The following is a 16,854-nucleotide window of genomic DNA, read 5'->3' on the forward strand; positions in this document are numbered from 1 at the left end:
TAGCTCCAAAATGTCATGTTTTTGTCAGTGAAGGAAAACTTGATTGGGATGATTGACCTAGATGATCATCTAGTACAGTTGTCATCTCATTACTAAGTAGAGTGTGAATGAATAACATTGTCATATCAGGTTCATTAGTTTATCCAAAGATGATGTGAACCCTTGTCTGATGTACTTTCTGATTCTCATATAATAATGTGTTCAATTCAGGTTGTATACCTGAAGTTGGGTTTTTGTTGTATTTATTGTCCCCAACTCAGCTTTATCATCTAGCCTCAGTTTTCTCACATCTAAAATAATACAGTATTTGTGATTATAAATAATGTAAGTAAAACATTGGACTCTGTACCTAACTTCTAATACTTATTTCTTAAGTGGAGGGTCTCATCATTTTGTTACTTAGAGTAGTTTATTTTATTTAAACATTGTTTGGTTTTTAGAAAAAAGGAAGGTAATTCAGTGAGACAGCAAGCTGGATTTAAAAGTCTGTATTTTTCCCTTTGTATCTGGCATCAGTTCCTTTCTTTTTATTCTAATTACCACCACTTTAATTTAGTCCAGAGGTATAACCAATTAGCCTACAGACCAAATACAGCCTACGCATGTGTTTTGTTCCCCCTAAATTGATAAAACTTTCATTTAAAAATGAATTTTAAATTAATAATGCATTATACATCCCTCAAAATTTGAAATATACAAAGTGATATACAATGAAGAGTCTCCCTCCTAGTCTTGTCCCCTAGTTGCCTCAGGCAACTAAAGTTATCTGTTTATTGGAAATTCTTCCACAGACTTTTTTTTTTTTTGCGGTATGTGGGCCTCTCACTGTTGTGGCCTCTCCCGTTGCGGAGCACAGGCTCCGGACGTGCAGGCTCAGTGGCCATGGCCCACGGGCCCAGCCACTCCGTGGCATGTGGGATCTTCCTGGACCGGGGCACGAACCCGTGTCCCCTGCATCAGCAGGTAGACTCTCAACCACTGCGCCACCAGAGAAGCCCCTTCCACAGGCATTTTATGCATATCAAACAAATGAGTATTTTTTCTCCCCCTTTCCTTTTATACACGGATAGTAACACTCTCTGCATATTGTTCTACACCTTGCTTTGTCTACTTAAAAATATACTTTGGAGACCTTTCCATATTTGTATGTAAATAAATATCTCATTCTCTTGTGTGACTGCATAGTTTCTCACTACATGGATGAGCCACAATTTATTTAAACAGTTTTCTATTGAATGCCATTTAAGATATTTACAAACTTTTGCAGTGTTGTTTGTAATAACAATAAAAACTTTATAAGTATGTGTATTAGTCTGCTAGGGCTGCCATAACAAAACACTATATAGACTGGGTCACTTAAACAACAGAAATTTATTTTCTTACAGTTCTGGGGGCTGGAAGTCAAAGATCAGGGTACCAGCATGATCAGGCTCTGGTGAGGGCCCTCTTCCTGGCTTTCAGATGGCAGCCTTCTCCCTGTGTGCTCATATGACCTCTTTGTGCTCCTGGAGAAAGAGAGTGAGCTCCCTGATGTCTCTTCTTATAAGGACACTAATCCCATTGGAGGAAGACCCTACCCTTATGACCTCATTTAACCTTAATTACTTCCATAAAAACCTTATCTCCAAATACAGTCACACTGGGGGTTGGGAGCTCAACATATGAATTTGGGGAGAGACACAATTCAGTCTGTAGCAGTAGGTCAATTTGCCCAGACCCACACTTTTAAAAAATGGTTGATTGCCAACATTTGAAAAATCATACTTTGAAGGGTGTTGTCAACCTGCGCTTCAGAGGGGAAAGTTATTTCCACCTGGAGTATACCTAAATGTTAGATTGGCCTCAGATTGACAGAATTGTCAATTTATTAATGAAGCATGGCTTGTTTTGAACAAGACAAGCTGGATCAAGCATTTGAAGATGCTTTTGAAGTACTGAGGCAACATTCAACTGGTGATCTTCAGTACTCCTCAGATTACAAAAATTACCTGGCTTTCATCAACCACTGTTCTCATGTCAGAGGAAATTCCAACAGCTATGGTGTGCTGCCCACAGAGGAACCGGTCTACAATTGGAGAACAGTAATAAACAGTGCTGTGGACCTCTATTTTGAAAGAAATATTCATCAGTTTCTGTAGAACATCCCTGAAAACCAGCTGGTGCAACCTACTCTTCTCCAGCAAAAGGGAGGAAAAGGCAGGAAGAAGCTCTGACTATTTGAATACCTTCATGAATCCCTGTGTAATCCCGAGATGGGTCTTGTATTCAATGGATAGATCAAACCAAAGGCATCTTTCAGTTTGTATCAAAAAACAAAGAAAAACTTGCCCAAATTTGGGGGAAAAGAAAAGGCAACCAGAAGACCATGACTTACCAGAAAATGGCCAGAGCACTGAGGAATTATGGAAGAAGTGGGGAAGTCATCAAAATCCGGATAAAGTTAACTTACCAATTCAGTAAGGCCATTCTCCAAAGACTGTCTCCATCTCATTTCTTGGAAGAAGAGATCTTCTACTCACAGTACGTTCAACCTGATCAAGGATACCTCAGTTTAAATAACTGGAATGCATATTATAATTATACATTCGCCACTTGCCATGATCTAAGTCACCCTGATTGCTAAATATACTCTTATATATCAAAATTTTCTGGCATCAGAAATCCCTACAAGTTTTAGGATTTTTCTCTGAAAGCAAATACTGAAAAACAAAACAAAAAAACCCAAACTTAATTATTGCTATCTTTTATGAAGTAGCATATAATCTATACTAACTTGGTGAAAAATTTTGCCAGTGAACAACTTTAAAATGATCAAGTCCCATTTGAAAATATAGACTAAATGTCCTTCCTTTTACTATTGTCTATGTAATACTTCCTTCTAGATTAATAATGCTAGTGGAGAGGCTTTGATTTACATATTGATGTAAACATTATTTTCCTGTCATACACACAGACAAAAAAAATCATTCTAACATGTATCCAACAGCTTTTGCAACAAAACAAAAAATGATTGCCTGTGATAGTGTTCCTGCTAAATTACATTCATGGCTTTAAAAATTTCAGTGACTAAAACTAGAACTACTATATGATCCAGCAATTCCACTCCTGGGTATACATCCAAAGAAAATGAAAACACTAATTTTAAAAGATATATGCACCCCAATGTTCACAGCTGCATTTTTTTTTTGGCCACACTGCTCAGCTTGCAGGATCTCAGTTCCCCAACCAGGGATTGAACCCAGGTCTCTGCAATGAAAGCGCAGAATCCTAACCACTAGACTACCAGGGAACTCCCATAGCAGCATTATTTATAATAGCCAAGGTATGGAAGCAACCTAAGTGTCCACCAACAGATGAATGGATAAAGAAGACGTGGTATATGTACACAATGGAGTACTACGCAGCCATAAAAAAGAGTGAAATTTTGTCATTTGCAACAACATGGATGGACCTGGAGGGTATTATGCTTAGTGAAATAAGTCAGGGAGAGAAAGACAAATACTGTATGTTATCATTTATATGTGGAATCTAAAAATTGAAACAAACGAATATAACAAAATAGAAACAGGCTTAAAGATATAGAGAACAAATTAGTTACCAGTGAGGGGAAGGAAGGAGGGAGAGGGCAAGATAGGGGTGGAGGATTAAATGGTACAGACTACTATGTATAAAATAAATAAGATACAAGTATGTAATGTACAGCACAAGGAATATAGCCAATATTTTATAATAGTTTTGAATAGAGTATAATCTAGAAAAATATTGAATCACTATGTAGTACACCTAAAACTAATATAATATTGTACATCTGAAACTAATATTGTAAATCAACTATATTTCTATAAAATAAATAAATAAAAAGTAAAAACTTAAAAAAAAATTAAAAATCATACTTTACTTAAAACTCTAGAATTCCAGCTTCTCTTAAATAATCAGAAGATACCAACCCATATTCCCTCTTGTCAACAATTGCCTGGAGTTGGTGAACTGCTTCCTCCTTTCCCTTTTAGACAGGACATGTGTTCTCAGTTCACCATATTTCCAATCTGGCCTAGGTGATCTTAACCTGCCTGACCCCTCTAGGTATTGAGTTTGTGACACCTATGTAAGCTCTTACCATGATACACATAAAGTATTCCAAAAGTTTCTAGTTCTACCTTGGTTCTTTGGCCTTCTCTATTCTGTAGACCACTACCTGAATATGTTCTCTAAAACACATTTTAAAAATTATGCCACTTTCCTTTGCTCCACAATCATTTACTGGGTGCCTACAAAGTTCCAGGCATTATGCTAGAAGCTGGGGTTAGAGTAGTGAACAATTTAGATGGGACCCTTGCCTTCACAGAGTGTATAGTCTACTCTTCCTCTCTTCTGGATTTCCTTTCTGTCTCTTCTTGACCAAGCTTAGTTCCTCAAGGCTGACCTCACCACAGACCATTTCTTTGGAATTTTTTCTGACTATTCTACTTTCAGTTATCTCCTCTTGTAATTAGTGTTCCTAGCTTCAAATCATAATTAATCACTTTAGCATCTATTATCTTGTAATATTTAGTTGTTATTGTTTTATGCATAGTTATATCTCACTACATAGACTTGGCAGCTCAGATCTCTACAGGGCCCAATAAAATGACAGAAGCATGTCCTGTATAAAGGGGGCAGCCATTTATCAACTCCAGGTAATTTTTCTCTTGTGCCAATGTAGATTCCATGTTGTAAGATCTCTCAACTTTTTCAGAAAAGCAAGAAATGGAATTTTTTAAAAAATATTTATTTATTTATTTGGCTGTGTCGGGTCTTAGTTGTGGCATGCGGGATCTTTCGTTTTGGTGTGCAGGCTCTTAGTTGCGGTGTGTGGGCTTCTCTCTAGTTGTGGCACATGGGCTCAGTAGTTGCAGCGCACAGGCTCCAGAGCACGAGGGCTCAGTAGCTGTGGCACGTGGGCTCTCTAGTTGTGGCGCATGGGCTCTAGAGCGTGTGGGCTTAGTTGCCCTGAGGCATGTGGGATCTTAGTTCCCTGACCAGGGATCTTACCCATGTCCCCTGCATTGGAAAGTAGATTATTAACCACTGGGCCACCAGGGAGGTCCCAAGAAATGGAGTTTTTTAAAAAAGAAATCTGCTTTTAAAGGAGAATGTAATAAAAGAGAAAAGAATATATATATATATATATATAAAGAATATATATATAATATATATATATAACTGAATTAGTTTGCTGTACACCTGAAACTAACACATTGTAAATCAACTATATTTCAATAAAAAAATTAAAAATAAATAAATAAATAAATATAAGGGTGAGGGAAAATAAAAGATTATCAGCTAATTTGATTTTATTTTTTTAACATCACAGTGAGAACCAGGCCAGCATCTGCAGTGGGCTGCCAATTTTCTCTATCTGACCTACACTGCAAAACTCCCAGAATGTAGAGACCAGGTGGAAGCTTGGTACTATCTGCTCCCCCTCTTGTATATATACACACAGTATCTACTACAGCGTTGGCTGTTTAATAAGTTATCTATAAAGACTTGGTTATCATCAGTAAGTTCCTCTTTAAGTCAACTGTAATCTCCAATAATAATATAGCAGTTCTGTTTTCTCCTAATACCTAACATGTGCCTTTGAAGGCAATTATCAGGACAGCCTTCCTTTCCCTTACTTCCTTTTTTCCAAATGTAACCATCCAAATTCCTTGACCTAGCTCCATGTTTTTTCTTTTAAAAAAATTTTCATTTATTTCTCTAGAGTTTCTTTCATTCTTTTCTGCAATTCTCTTCCATTTCATTTCCGTTGAAATACAAACACAAACAAGGTACAATATCCTCAGAAAGGTCTTCACAATACTGAAGAGAGACTTAACTTTTATTTATTTGAGGATGATTATTCCAGCTCTGTTGTCTCTTTCTGTGCTGTCAATGATTTAGCTGTTTCATCTTCAATTAGAATAAGAATGTGTGATATGAATCTATTCATTTTCTTTTTTAAAAAACTAGTTCTGATAAATATGTACAATATAGCTCCTCCAGTTTTTTGTAGCGAGATTCTAGAATCAATATGGAGCCTTGAAAATAACAATAATGATTATTGTTATTGGTACCTTCATTTACATGACCTCTGTAGGTCCTATAAATTGAGATGGTCCAGGATTCTTATAAGACTTGGTGCTCTTGAGTCAGGTAGCTCAGGCAGTGAGTGGAGAGACCATTCAAAAGAGAAAGTCTCTGCCCTTAAGCACTGTACTAAGCATGGGCAAAGACCACTGTGTTGTACATTCTTTTTGGTTGCTGGAGTGGCACCATGTTTAATTTGTTGGAGGAGACTGTTGCATGAAACAATAGTATAAAGTAATGAAGTGGATTGCATGAGATTTTACATGATGGTGCAGAGCAGTGAGCTTGTATTGCTGTGGCTTTTTGTCCTTTTTCTAAACCAATGCCTCAGTGCCAAGCTGGAGCTCTGTATTCCTAGAGGTTTTGTCTGATGATTAACATCACAGTTAGTGGGAATCTTTTAATATTCTTTTCAGATGTTCAATAGTAGAGCATACTGTTAATGTATAAAAAATATCCAGTATTATTATTTTCAACATCATCAAACTATTTCAAAGTGCAGGATAGTAGCAATTACTTTAAGGGAGAAAAAGAGTGTTGCTATCAGACATCATCCCTGGATTCAAATCCCAGTAATTTACCAGCTATGTGACCTTGAGATTACTTAATTTTTCTGAGTCTGTATTTATTCATGTGCATAATGGAATCAACAGTAGTACCTACCTCACAGAGATTGTGAAAATTAAATATGTCCCTTTGGAAATGCCATGGGAATGAAATGATATCTGGGATTTGCCTAAAAGTAGCCATTGAGGTGGAGGAGTGAGTTGGGAGTACAAATGAAACAAGATTTTCCATGAGCTGAAAATCACTGAAACTGGGAATAGGTGGGAACAGGTACATGGGATTCATCTTTACTTTTGTCCACATTTGTGATCATACAAAATAAAAAGTTTTTTTTAATGCTGTAGGAGTGAACTCAATTTTGCCTAATGGTTTGTGGAGAAATTAATTGTCTTTCTTGATATCAGCTTCACAGATTAAGCAGAAACTTGGAAAACTATAGCTCTTTCATAGATGTCCTCTGTCGTATATCATAGAGTATTATGGAAGAGATCTGAAAAGGGCTAAGTAGTTTACTCAAAATGACATTCCTAGATAACAGTGAACTAGAACCCAGGTCTCCAGCTCCTAGGTAAAAGATTTTCCCATTGTTCATGCTGCTTTCTTTAACTATAGCACTTTTCACATAAGTTCTATCAGTTTCTTGCATGTAAGATTATTTTTAAAAAATAAATTTACCTGTTTGATGGAAGACAACGGAACTAGTTCTAGAAATCTGAGGTTAATTTATACAATACTTTAAAATCTGTTCTTTCAGTTGATCCTCTCAATGATCCTGTGAGGTTCACAGTGACCTTGTGAGCAAGAATTATTTCTACTGTCTGTATTAAGTGATGGGACTTGTCCAAAGTTATTCAACAATTTGGTAATTAAACTAGAACTAAAACTCAGGCCTGGAGTTCATTGAACCTCAAATCCACTAGTTTTAGACATTTATAATAATTCCCTTTAGCTTTCTTCTTTTCCAGAATCAAGAATCTTAATCTCTAGCACATTCCAGGGTGATTTTTCTTTCATGCATATTTGGGTTTCTCTGTGGAAAAGAAAGTGGAGCTTAACATCAGCATCTGGGGGGAATGAAAGTGGCTGAAAGCACTGGAAGGCTTGCAGGTGATCCTGTAGATCATGAACTCATGTGAGAATGGAGATAAACATATAAAAATTCATAAGATTAGGTATTGTTATTGTGAGTGGTTTGGATCTTTAAAATGTGACTGTATGTATTGTACATATTTTTATGTACTTTAGTTTTGGATTTTCTGACAAAAGTATTCCTAAAAACTTATATGGAGATTTCACATTTACACCTTATAAAGAAATTTTATATGTGTTATCACGATGGTCTTCATAACAACCCTCTGAGGGGTAGGGCCAAACTGATATATCTCTATTTTGCAGATGAGAAAACTGAGGCATGGAAAAGTCAAATGGCTTGCCCAAAGTCATACAGCTCTTTTCTGGTGTTTCTTATCACCTTATCTTTTTATTACCTCACATTACTTCACTGCTTCAAGCTTAGCTGGCTATTGTAGTAATGATGCAATACTGTTTCTTTCTTTCACGTGGTATGTGCTGTCAGTCTTCAGTTTTTTTGTGGTAATATGTTATTTCCTCTTAAATTCATGTTGTTGTTTTTTTTAAACATTTCAGTTGCCCCTACTGAAATCTCGCTCAGGAAAGCTGAGAAAACAAGCTGCAGGCATTTCTTGTCTTGGAGCCACTTCTGAGTACCTGCTCTGGTGGTGATTCCTATACTTTGGACTAAGTACCTCAGACACCCTCCATATTTTGTGTATGTTGAGTCTCTTGAATAGAAAACTCATAGTGAGCTACCTGCTGAGATGCCACAAGTGGAGATTCTTTGAGTTTGGGTTGTCCAGTCGTTCCTATGGTGATAGGTATGACCCTGTTTGGAAGAAATGAGAGAAAATGGAGGATCTTGCAATCCCCTTTTATTAAGTATTTATTTTTCTAGCAACCATTTACCCCCCCCCATTATGTAATCTTCAAGCAGAGGTTGGGAGATCTCACTGGCACCCAGGTCATGGAGCATTATAGCTTCATTATAGCTCTAGACTGCTGAGGTTCATATCTCAGTTCTACCATTTACTAGCTGGGTGATTTGGGGATAAGCTACCTCATCTCTCTGTCTCAGTTTCCTCATTTTAAAAATGGGGAAATAATGTGCCCATTCCTAGAATTATGAGGATTAAATGAGCTAATATAAGTATTTGTTCTTTTAGCCACACTGTACCTAGCACATAGTAAGTACTCAGTGACTGTTGGTAATTATTGTTCTTTTATCACCGTTCTATTGTTAATGTCATGCTCAGAGTAGCCTCAATCTTTTTTTTTTTTAACATCTTTATTGGAGTATAATTGCTTTACAATGGTATGTTAGTTTCAGCTTCACAACAAAATGAATCAGTCATATATATACATATATTCCCATATCTCCCCCCGCCTGCGTCTCCCTCCCTCCCACCCTCCCCATCCCACCCCTCCAGGCAGTCACAAAGCACCAAGCTGATCTCCCTGTGCTATGCAGCTGCTTCCCACTAGCTATCTACCTTACGTTTGGTAGTGTATATATGTCCATGCCTCTTTATCGCTTTGTCACCGTTTACCCTTCCCCCTCCCCATAGCCTCAAGTCCATTCTCTAGTAAGTCTGTGTCTTTATTCCTGTTTCACCCCTAGGTTTTTCATGACATTTTTTTTTAAATTCCATATATATGTGTTAGCATACGGTATTTGTCTCTCTCTTTCTGACTTACTTCACTCTGTATGACAGACTCTAGGTCTATCCACCTCATTACAAATAGCTCAATTTCGTTTCTTTTTATGGCTGAGTAATATTCCATTGTATATATGTGCCACATCTTCTTTATCCATTCATCCGATGATGGACACTTAGGTTGTTTCCATCTCCGGGCTATTGTAAATAGAGCTGCAATGAACATTTTGGTACATGACTCTTTTTGAATTATGGTTTTCTCAGGGTATATGCCCAGTAGTGGGATTGCTGGGTCATATGGTAGTTCTATTTGTAGCTTTTTAAGGAACCTCCATACTGTTCTCCACAGTGGCTGTATCAATTTACATTCCCACCAACAGTGTAAGAGGGTTCCCTTTTCTCCACACCCTCTCCAGCATTTATTGTTTCTAGATTTTTTGATGATGGCCATTCTGACTGGTGTGAGATGATATCTCATTGTAGTTTTGATTTGCATTTCTCTCATGATTAGTGATGTTGAGCATTCTTTCATGTGTTTGTTGGCAGTCTGTATATCTTCTTTGGAGAAATGTCTATTTAGGTCTTCTGCCCATTTTTGGATTGGGTTGTTTGTTTTTTTGTTATTAAGCTGCATGAGCTGCTTATAAATTTTGGAGATCAATCCTTTGTCAGTTGCTTCATTTGCAAATATTTTCTCCCATTCTGAGGGTTGTCTTTTGGTCTTCTTTATGGTTTCCTTTGCTGCGCAAAAGCTTTTAAGTTTCATTAGGTCCCATTTGTTTACTCTTGTTTTTATTTCCATTTCTCTAGGAGGTGGGTCAAAAAGGACCTTGCTGTGATTTATGTCATAGAGTGTTCTGCCTATGTTTTCCTCTAAGAGTTTGATAGTTTCTGGCCTTACATTTAGGTCTTTAATCCATTTTGAGCTTATTTTTGTGTACGGTGTTAAGGAGTGATCTAATTTCATACTTTTACAGGTAGCTGTCCAGTTTTCCCAGCACCACTTATTGAATAGGCTGTCCTTTCTCCACTGTACATTTCTGCCTCCTTTGTCAAAGATAAGGTGACCATATGTGCGTGGGTTTATCTCTGGGCTTTCTATCCTGTTCCATTGATCTATCTTTCTGTTTTTGTGCCAGTACCATACCGTCTTGATAACTGTAGCTTTGTAGTATAGTCTGAAGTCTGGGAGCCTGATTCCTCCAGTTCCTTCTTTCGTTCTCAAGATTGCTTTGGCTATTCGGGGTCTTTTGTGTTTCCATACAAATTGCAAAATTTTTTGTTCTAGTTCTGTGAAAAATGCCAGTGGTAGTTTGATAGGGATTGCATTGAATCTATAGATTGCTTTGGGTAGTAGAGTCATTTTCACAATGTTGATTCTTCCAATCCAAGAACATGGTATATCTCTCCATCTATTTGTATCATCTTTAATTTCTTTCATCAGTGTCTTATAATTTTCTGCATACAGATCTTTTGTCTCCTTAGGTAGGTTTATTCCTAGATATTTTATTCTTTTTGTTGCAATGGTAAATGGGAGTGTTTTCTTGATTTCACTTTCAGATTTTTCATCATTAGTATATAGGAATGCCAGAGATTTCTGTGCATTAATTTTGTATCCTGCCACTTTACCAAATTCATTGATTAGTTCTAGTAGTTTTCTGGTAGCATCTTTAGGGTTCTCTATGTATAGGATCATGTCATCTGCAAATAGTGACAGCTTTACTTCTTCTTTTCCGATTTGGATTCCTTTTATTTCCTTTTCTTCTCTGATTGCTGTGGCTAAAACTTCCAAAACTATGTTGAATAAGAGTGGTGAGAGTGGGCAACCTTGTCTTGTTCCTGATCTTAGTGGAAATGCTTTCAGTTTTTCACCATTGAGGATGATGTTTGCTGTGGGCTTGTCATATATGGCCTTTATTATGTTGAGGAAAGTTCCCTCTATGCCTACTTTCTGCAGGGTTTTTATCATAAATGGGTGTTGAATATTGTCAAAAGCTTTCTCTGCATCTATTGAGATGATCATATGGTTTTTCTCCTTCAGTTTGTTAATATGGTTTATCACATTGATAGATTTGCGTATATTGAAGAATCCTTGCATTCCTGGAATAAACCCCACTTGATCATGGTGTATGATCTTTTTAATGTGCTGTTGGATTCTGTTTGCTAGTATTTTGTTGAGGATTTTTGCATCTATGTTCATCAGTGATATTGGCCTGTAGTTTTCTTTCTTTGTGACATCCTTGTCTGGTTTTGGTATCAAGGTGATGGTGGCCTCGTAGAAGGAGTTTGGGAGTGTTCCTCCCTCTGCTATATTTTGGAAGAGTTTGAGAAGGATAGGTGTTAGCTCTTCTCTAAATGTTTGATAGAATTCGCCTGTGAAGCCATCTGGTCCTGGGCTTTTCTTTGTTGGAAGGTTTTTAATCACAGTTTCAATTTCAGTGCTTGTGATTGGTCTGTTCATATTTTCTATTTCTTCCTGATTCAGTCTTGGTAGGTTGTGCCTTTCTAAGAATTTGTCCATTTCTTCCAGATTGTCCATTTTATTGGCATAGAGTTGCTTACAGTAATCTCTCATGATCTCTTTTATTTCTGCAGTGTCAGTTGTTACCTCTCCTTTTTCATTTCTAATTCTATTGATTTGGGTCTTCTCCCTTTTTTTCTTGATGAGTCTGGCTAGTGGTTTATCTATTTTGTTTATCTTCTCAAAGAACCAGCTTTTAGTTTTATTGATCTTTGCTATTGTTTCCTTCATTTCTTTTTCATTTATTTCTGATCTGATTTTTATGATTTCTTTCCTTCTGCTAGCTTTGGGGTTTTTTTGTTCTTCTTTCTCTAATTGCTTGAGGTGCAAGGTTAGGTTATTTATTCGAGATGCTTCCTGCTTCTTAAGGTGGGCTTGTATTGCTATAAACTTCCCCCTTAGAACTGCTTTTGCTGCATCCCACAGGTTTTGGGTCGTTGTGTCTCCATTGTCATTTGTTTCTAGGTATTTTTTGATTTCCTCTTTGATTTCTTCAGTGATATCGTCATTATTAAGTAGTGTATTGTTTAGCCTCCATGTGTTTGTATTTTTTACAGATCTTTTCCTGTAATTGATATCTAGTCTCATGGCGTTGTGGTCAGAAAAGATACTTGATACAATTTCAATTTTCTTAAATTTACCAAGGCTTGATTTGTGACCCAAGATATGATCTATCCTGGAGAATGTTCCATGAGCACTTGAGAAAAATGTGTATTCTGTTGTTTTTGGATGGAATGTCCTATAAATATCAATTAACTCCATCTCGTTTAATGTATCATTTAAAGCTTGTGTTTCCTTATTTATTTTCATTTTGGATGATCTGTCCATTGGTGAAAGTGGGGTGTTAAAGTCCCCTACTATGAATGTGTTACTGTCGATTTCCCCTTTTATGGTTGTCAGTATTTGCCTTATGTATTGAGGTGCACCTATGTTGGGTGCATAAATATTTACAATTGTTATATCTTCCTCTTGGATTGATCCCTTGATCATTATGTAGTGTCCTTCTTTGTCTCTTCTAATAGTCTTTGTTTTAAAGTCTATTTTGTCTGATATGAGAATTGCTACTCCAGCTTTCTTTTGGTTTCCACTTGCATGAAATACCTTTTTCCATCCCCTTACTTTCAGTCTGTATGTGTCTCTAGGTCTGAAGTGGGTCTCTTGTAGACAGCAAATATATGGGTCTTGTTTTTGTATCCATTCAGCCAATCTGTGTCTTTTGGTGGGAGCATTTAGTCCATTTACATTTAAGGTAATTATCGATATGTGTGTTCCTATTCCCATTTTCTTCATTGTTTTGGGTTTGTTATTGTAGGTCCTTTCCTTCTTTTGTGTTTCTTGCCTAGAGAAGTTCCTTTAGCAGTTGTTGTAGAGCTGGTTTGGTGGTGCTGAACTCTCTCAGCTTTTGCTTGTCTGTAAAGGTTTTAATTTCTCCATCAAATCTGAATGAGATCCTTGCTGGGTAGAGTAATCTTGGTTGCAGGTTTTTCTCCTTCAACACTTTCAATATGTCCTGCCACTCCCTTCTGGCTTGCAGAGTTTCTGCTGAAAGATCAGCTGTTAACCTTATGGGGATTCCCTTGTGTGTTATTTGTTGTTTTTCCCTTGCTGCTTTTAATATGTTTTCTTTGTATTTAATTTTTGACAGTTTGATTAATATGTGTCTTGGCATATTTCTCCTTGGATTTATCCTGTATGGGACTCTCTGTGCTTCCTGGACTTGATTAACTATTTCCTTTCCCATATTAGGGAAGTTTTCAACTATAATCTCTTCAAATATTTTCTCAGTCCCTTTCTTTTTCTCTTCTTCTTCTGGAACCCCTATAATTCGAATGTTGGTGCGTTTAATGTTGTCCCAGAGGTCTCTGAGACTGTCCTCAGTTCTTTTCATTCTTTTTTCTTTATTCTGCTCTGCAGTAGTTATTTCCACTATTTTATCTTCCAGGTCACTTATCCGTTCTTCTGCCTCAGTTATTCTGCTATTGATCCCATCTAGAGTACTTTTAATTTCATTTATTGTGTTGTTCATCGTTGCTTGTTTCATCTTTAGTTCTTCTAGGTCCTTGTTAAGTGATTCTTGCATTTTGTCCATTCTATTGTCCATTCTATCTCCAAGATTTCGGATCAACCTTACTATCATTATTCTGAATTCTTTTTCAGGTAGACTGCCTATTTCCTCTTCATTTGTTAGGTCTGGTGGGTTTTTATCTTGCTCCTTCATCTGCTGTGTGTTTTTCTGTCTTTTCATTTTGCTTATCTTACTGTGTTTGGGGTCTCCTTTTTTTTTTTTTTTTTTTGCAGGCTGAAGGTTCGTAGTTCCTGTTGTTTTTTGAGTCTGTCCCCAGTGGCTAAGGTTGGTTCAGTGGGTTGTGTAGGCTTCCTGGTGGAGGGTACTAGTGCCTGTGTTCTGGTGTATGAGGCTGGATCTTGTCTTTCTGGTGGGCAGGTCCACGTCTGGTGGTGTGTTTTGGGGTGTCTGTAGACTTATTATGATTTTGGGCAGCCTCTCTGCTAATGGGTGGGGTTGTGTTCCTGTCTTGCTAGTTGTTTGGCATAGGATGTCCAGCACTGTAGCTTGCTGGTCGTTGAGTGAAGCTGGGTGCTGGCGTTGAGATGGAGATCTCTCGGAGATTTTTGCTGTTTGATATTATGTGCAGCTGGGAGGCCTCTTGTGGACCAGTGTCCTGAAGTTGGCTCTCCCACCTCAGAGGCACAGCACTGAGTCCTGGCTGCAGCACCAAGAGCCTTTCATCCACAGGGCTCCTTAATTTGGGATGATTCGTTGTCTATTCAGGCATTCCACAGATGCAGGGTATATCAAGTTGATTGTGGAGCTTTAATCCGCTGCTTCTGAGGCTGCTGGAAGAGATTTCCCTTTCTCTTCTTTGTTCTCACAGCTCCCAGGGGCTCAGCTTTGGATTTGGCCCCGCCTGTGCGTGTAGGTCGCCGGAGGGCGTCTGTTCTTTGCTCAGACAGGACGGGGTTAAAGGAGCCGCTGATTCGGAGGCTCTGGCTCACCCAGGCCGGGGGGTAGGGAGGGTCACGGAGTGCAGGGCGGGCCTGCAGCGGCAGAGGCCGGCGTGACGCTGCAGCCTGAGGCGCGCCGTGCGCTCTCCCGGGGGAGCCGTCCCCGGATCCCGGGACCCCGGCAGCGGCGGGCTGCACAGGCTCCCCGGAAGGGCGTGTGGCTAGTGACCTGCGCTCGCACACAGGCCTCCTGGCGGCGGCAGCGGCGGCCTTAGCGTCCCATGTCCGTCTCTGGGCTCCGCACTCTTAGCCGCGGCTCGCGCCCGTCTCCGGAGCTCTCCCAAGCAGCGTTCCCAATCCCCCCTCCTCGTGCACCAGGAAACAAAGAGGGACGTAAAAGTCTCTTGCCTCTTCGGCAGGTCCAGACCCCTCCCCAGACTCTCTCCCGGCCAGCCGCGGCGCACCAACGCCCTGCAGGCTGTGCTCACGCCGCCAACCTCAGTCCTCTCCCGGCGCTCTGACAAAAGCCGGAGCCTCAGCTCCCAGTCCCGCCCGCCCCGGCGGGCGAGCAGACAAGCCTCTCGGCTGGTGAGTGCCGGTCGGCCCGATCCTCTGCGCTGGAATCTGTCCGCTTTGCCCTCCGCACCCCTGTTGCTGTGCTCTCCTCCGCGGCTCCCAAGCTCCCCCACTCCGCCTCCCGAAGTCTCCACCCGCGAAGGGGCTCCTAGTGTGTGGACACTTTTCCTCCTTCACAGCTCTCTCCCGCTGGTGCAGGACCCGTCCCTATTCTTTTGTCTCTGTTTAGTTTTTTCTTTTGCCCTAACCAGGTACGTGGGGGGTTCCTTGCCTTTTGGGAGGTCTGAGGTCTTCTGCCAGCGTTCAGTAGGTGCTCTGTAGGAGTTGTTCCACGCGTAGATGTATTTCTGGTGTATCTGTCAGCCTCAATCTTGAAGGTTTTCCCAGAGACCCATTGTAAAACTCTCTATTCCCCTGGAAGTTATATAATTAAACTGTCTGAAAATATATGTGTATCTAGTTGTCCTTTAGTTACCTTTTTCTAATATAAAAGACATAAGAAATACTATTTTAAAAATACCTGGGACTTCCCTGGTGGCACAGTGGTTGAGAGTTCACCTGCTGATGCAGGAGACACGGGTTCGTGCCCCGGTCCGGGAAGATCCCGCATGCCGCGGAGCCGCTAGGCCTGAGAGCCATGGCTGCTGAGCCTGCGCGTCTGGAGCCTATGCTCCGCAATGGGAGAGGCCATGACAGTGAGAGGCCCACATACCAAAAAATAAAAATAAATAAATAAAAATTAAAAATAAAAAAAATAAAAATACCTATAATCTCAAAACCCTAAAACATTGATTTTCATTTTTCAAGCAATTCCAGAATTTCTTATGGGTCAGAGGCTGAAAGTGCATGATTTCTCAAGATCTTCCAAAATAATTGACTTGTTGTCCTTAAACTTGTTTTTCTTTTAGCAAGCAGTTTTCTAGAAATAAGGTGCTCACCAGATTTGGGATATTAGAAAGTATTTTGGGAGCACTGTAATTTGAGTTAGAGGATAAGAGTTCCGGTTCTGACTCCATCACTGCTAAAATATGTGACCTTGGTCCTCCAAATTCATTATCTGTAAAATGGGAATGATATATGAAAGCTGTCCATTTCCCTATTGTAAAGCTATGTAGATGCACATGAGGGATTATTATTTGTATTGTCAACATGCTCTGTCTTGTTAAGTACTAGGTACCTTCATAGGTCAGTGTCAGGATTCCCAAAGCTTTGTTTTCTTTTGTATTGATAGTTGTAGGCTCCAGTGACTCTGCTCTGCTTCCCTCCTTATAGGCTTAACTTCTCACTTCATCCCTAGACACTTTTTTCCTCCTCAGTGCTGGCCAAAGAGTAGGATGTGTTCTTACTAGTCAGTCACCTGCTCCTGTCCCTTGGAGGCACTGT

General features: G+C 39.3%; 1 protein-coding gene, 1 long non-coding RNA gene and 1 pseudogene across 3 annotated transcripts in view; all 3 read left to right on the forward strand.

The window, feature by feature from the left end:
- Positions 1–16,854, forward strand: part of LOC309977759 — a 984,496-nt gene that overhangs the window by 30,843 nt on the left and 936,799 nt on the right. The window lies entirely within an intron of this gene.
- Positions 1–16,854, forward strand: part of KLF8 (KLF transcription factor 8) — a gene marked incomplete at both ends in the record, with an annotated part of 70,648 nt that overhangs the window by 2,722 nt on the left and 51,072 nt on the right. The gene's annotated exons all lie outside the window — the stretch shown is intronic.
- LOC309977757 (transcription factor Spi-C-like) lies at positions 1,878–2,623 on the forward strand (annotated as a pseudogene). The gene has a single exon. The product of its transcript is annotated as a transcription factor Spi-C-like (transcript).

The sequence above is a fragment of the Leucopleurus acutus genome (assembly GCF_964270905.1).
Source record: "Leucopleurus acutus genome assembly, chromosome: X".
Taxonomy (NCBI): domain Eukaryota; kingdom Metazoa; phylum Chordata; class Mammalia; order Artiodactyla; family Delphinidae; genus Leucopleurus; species Leucopleurus acutus.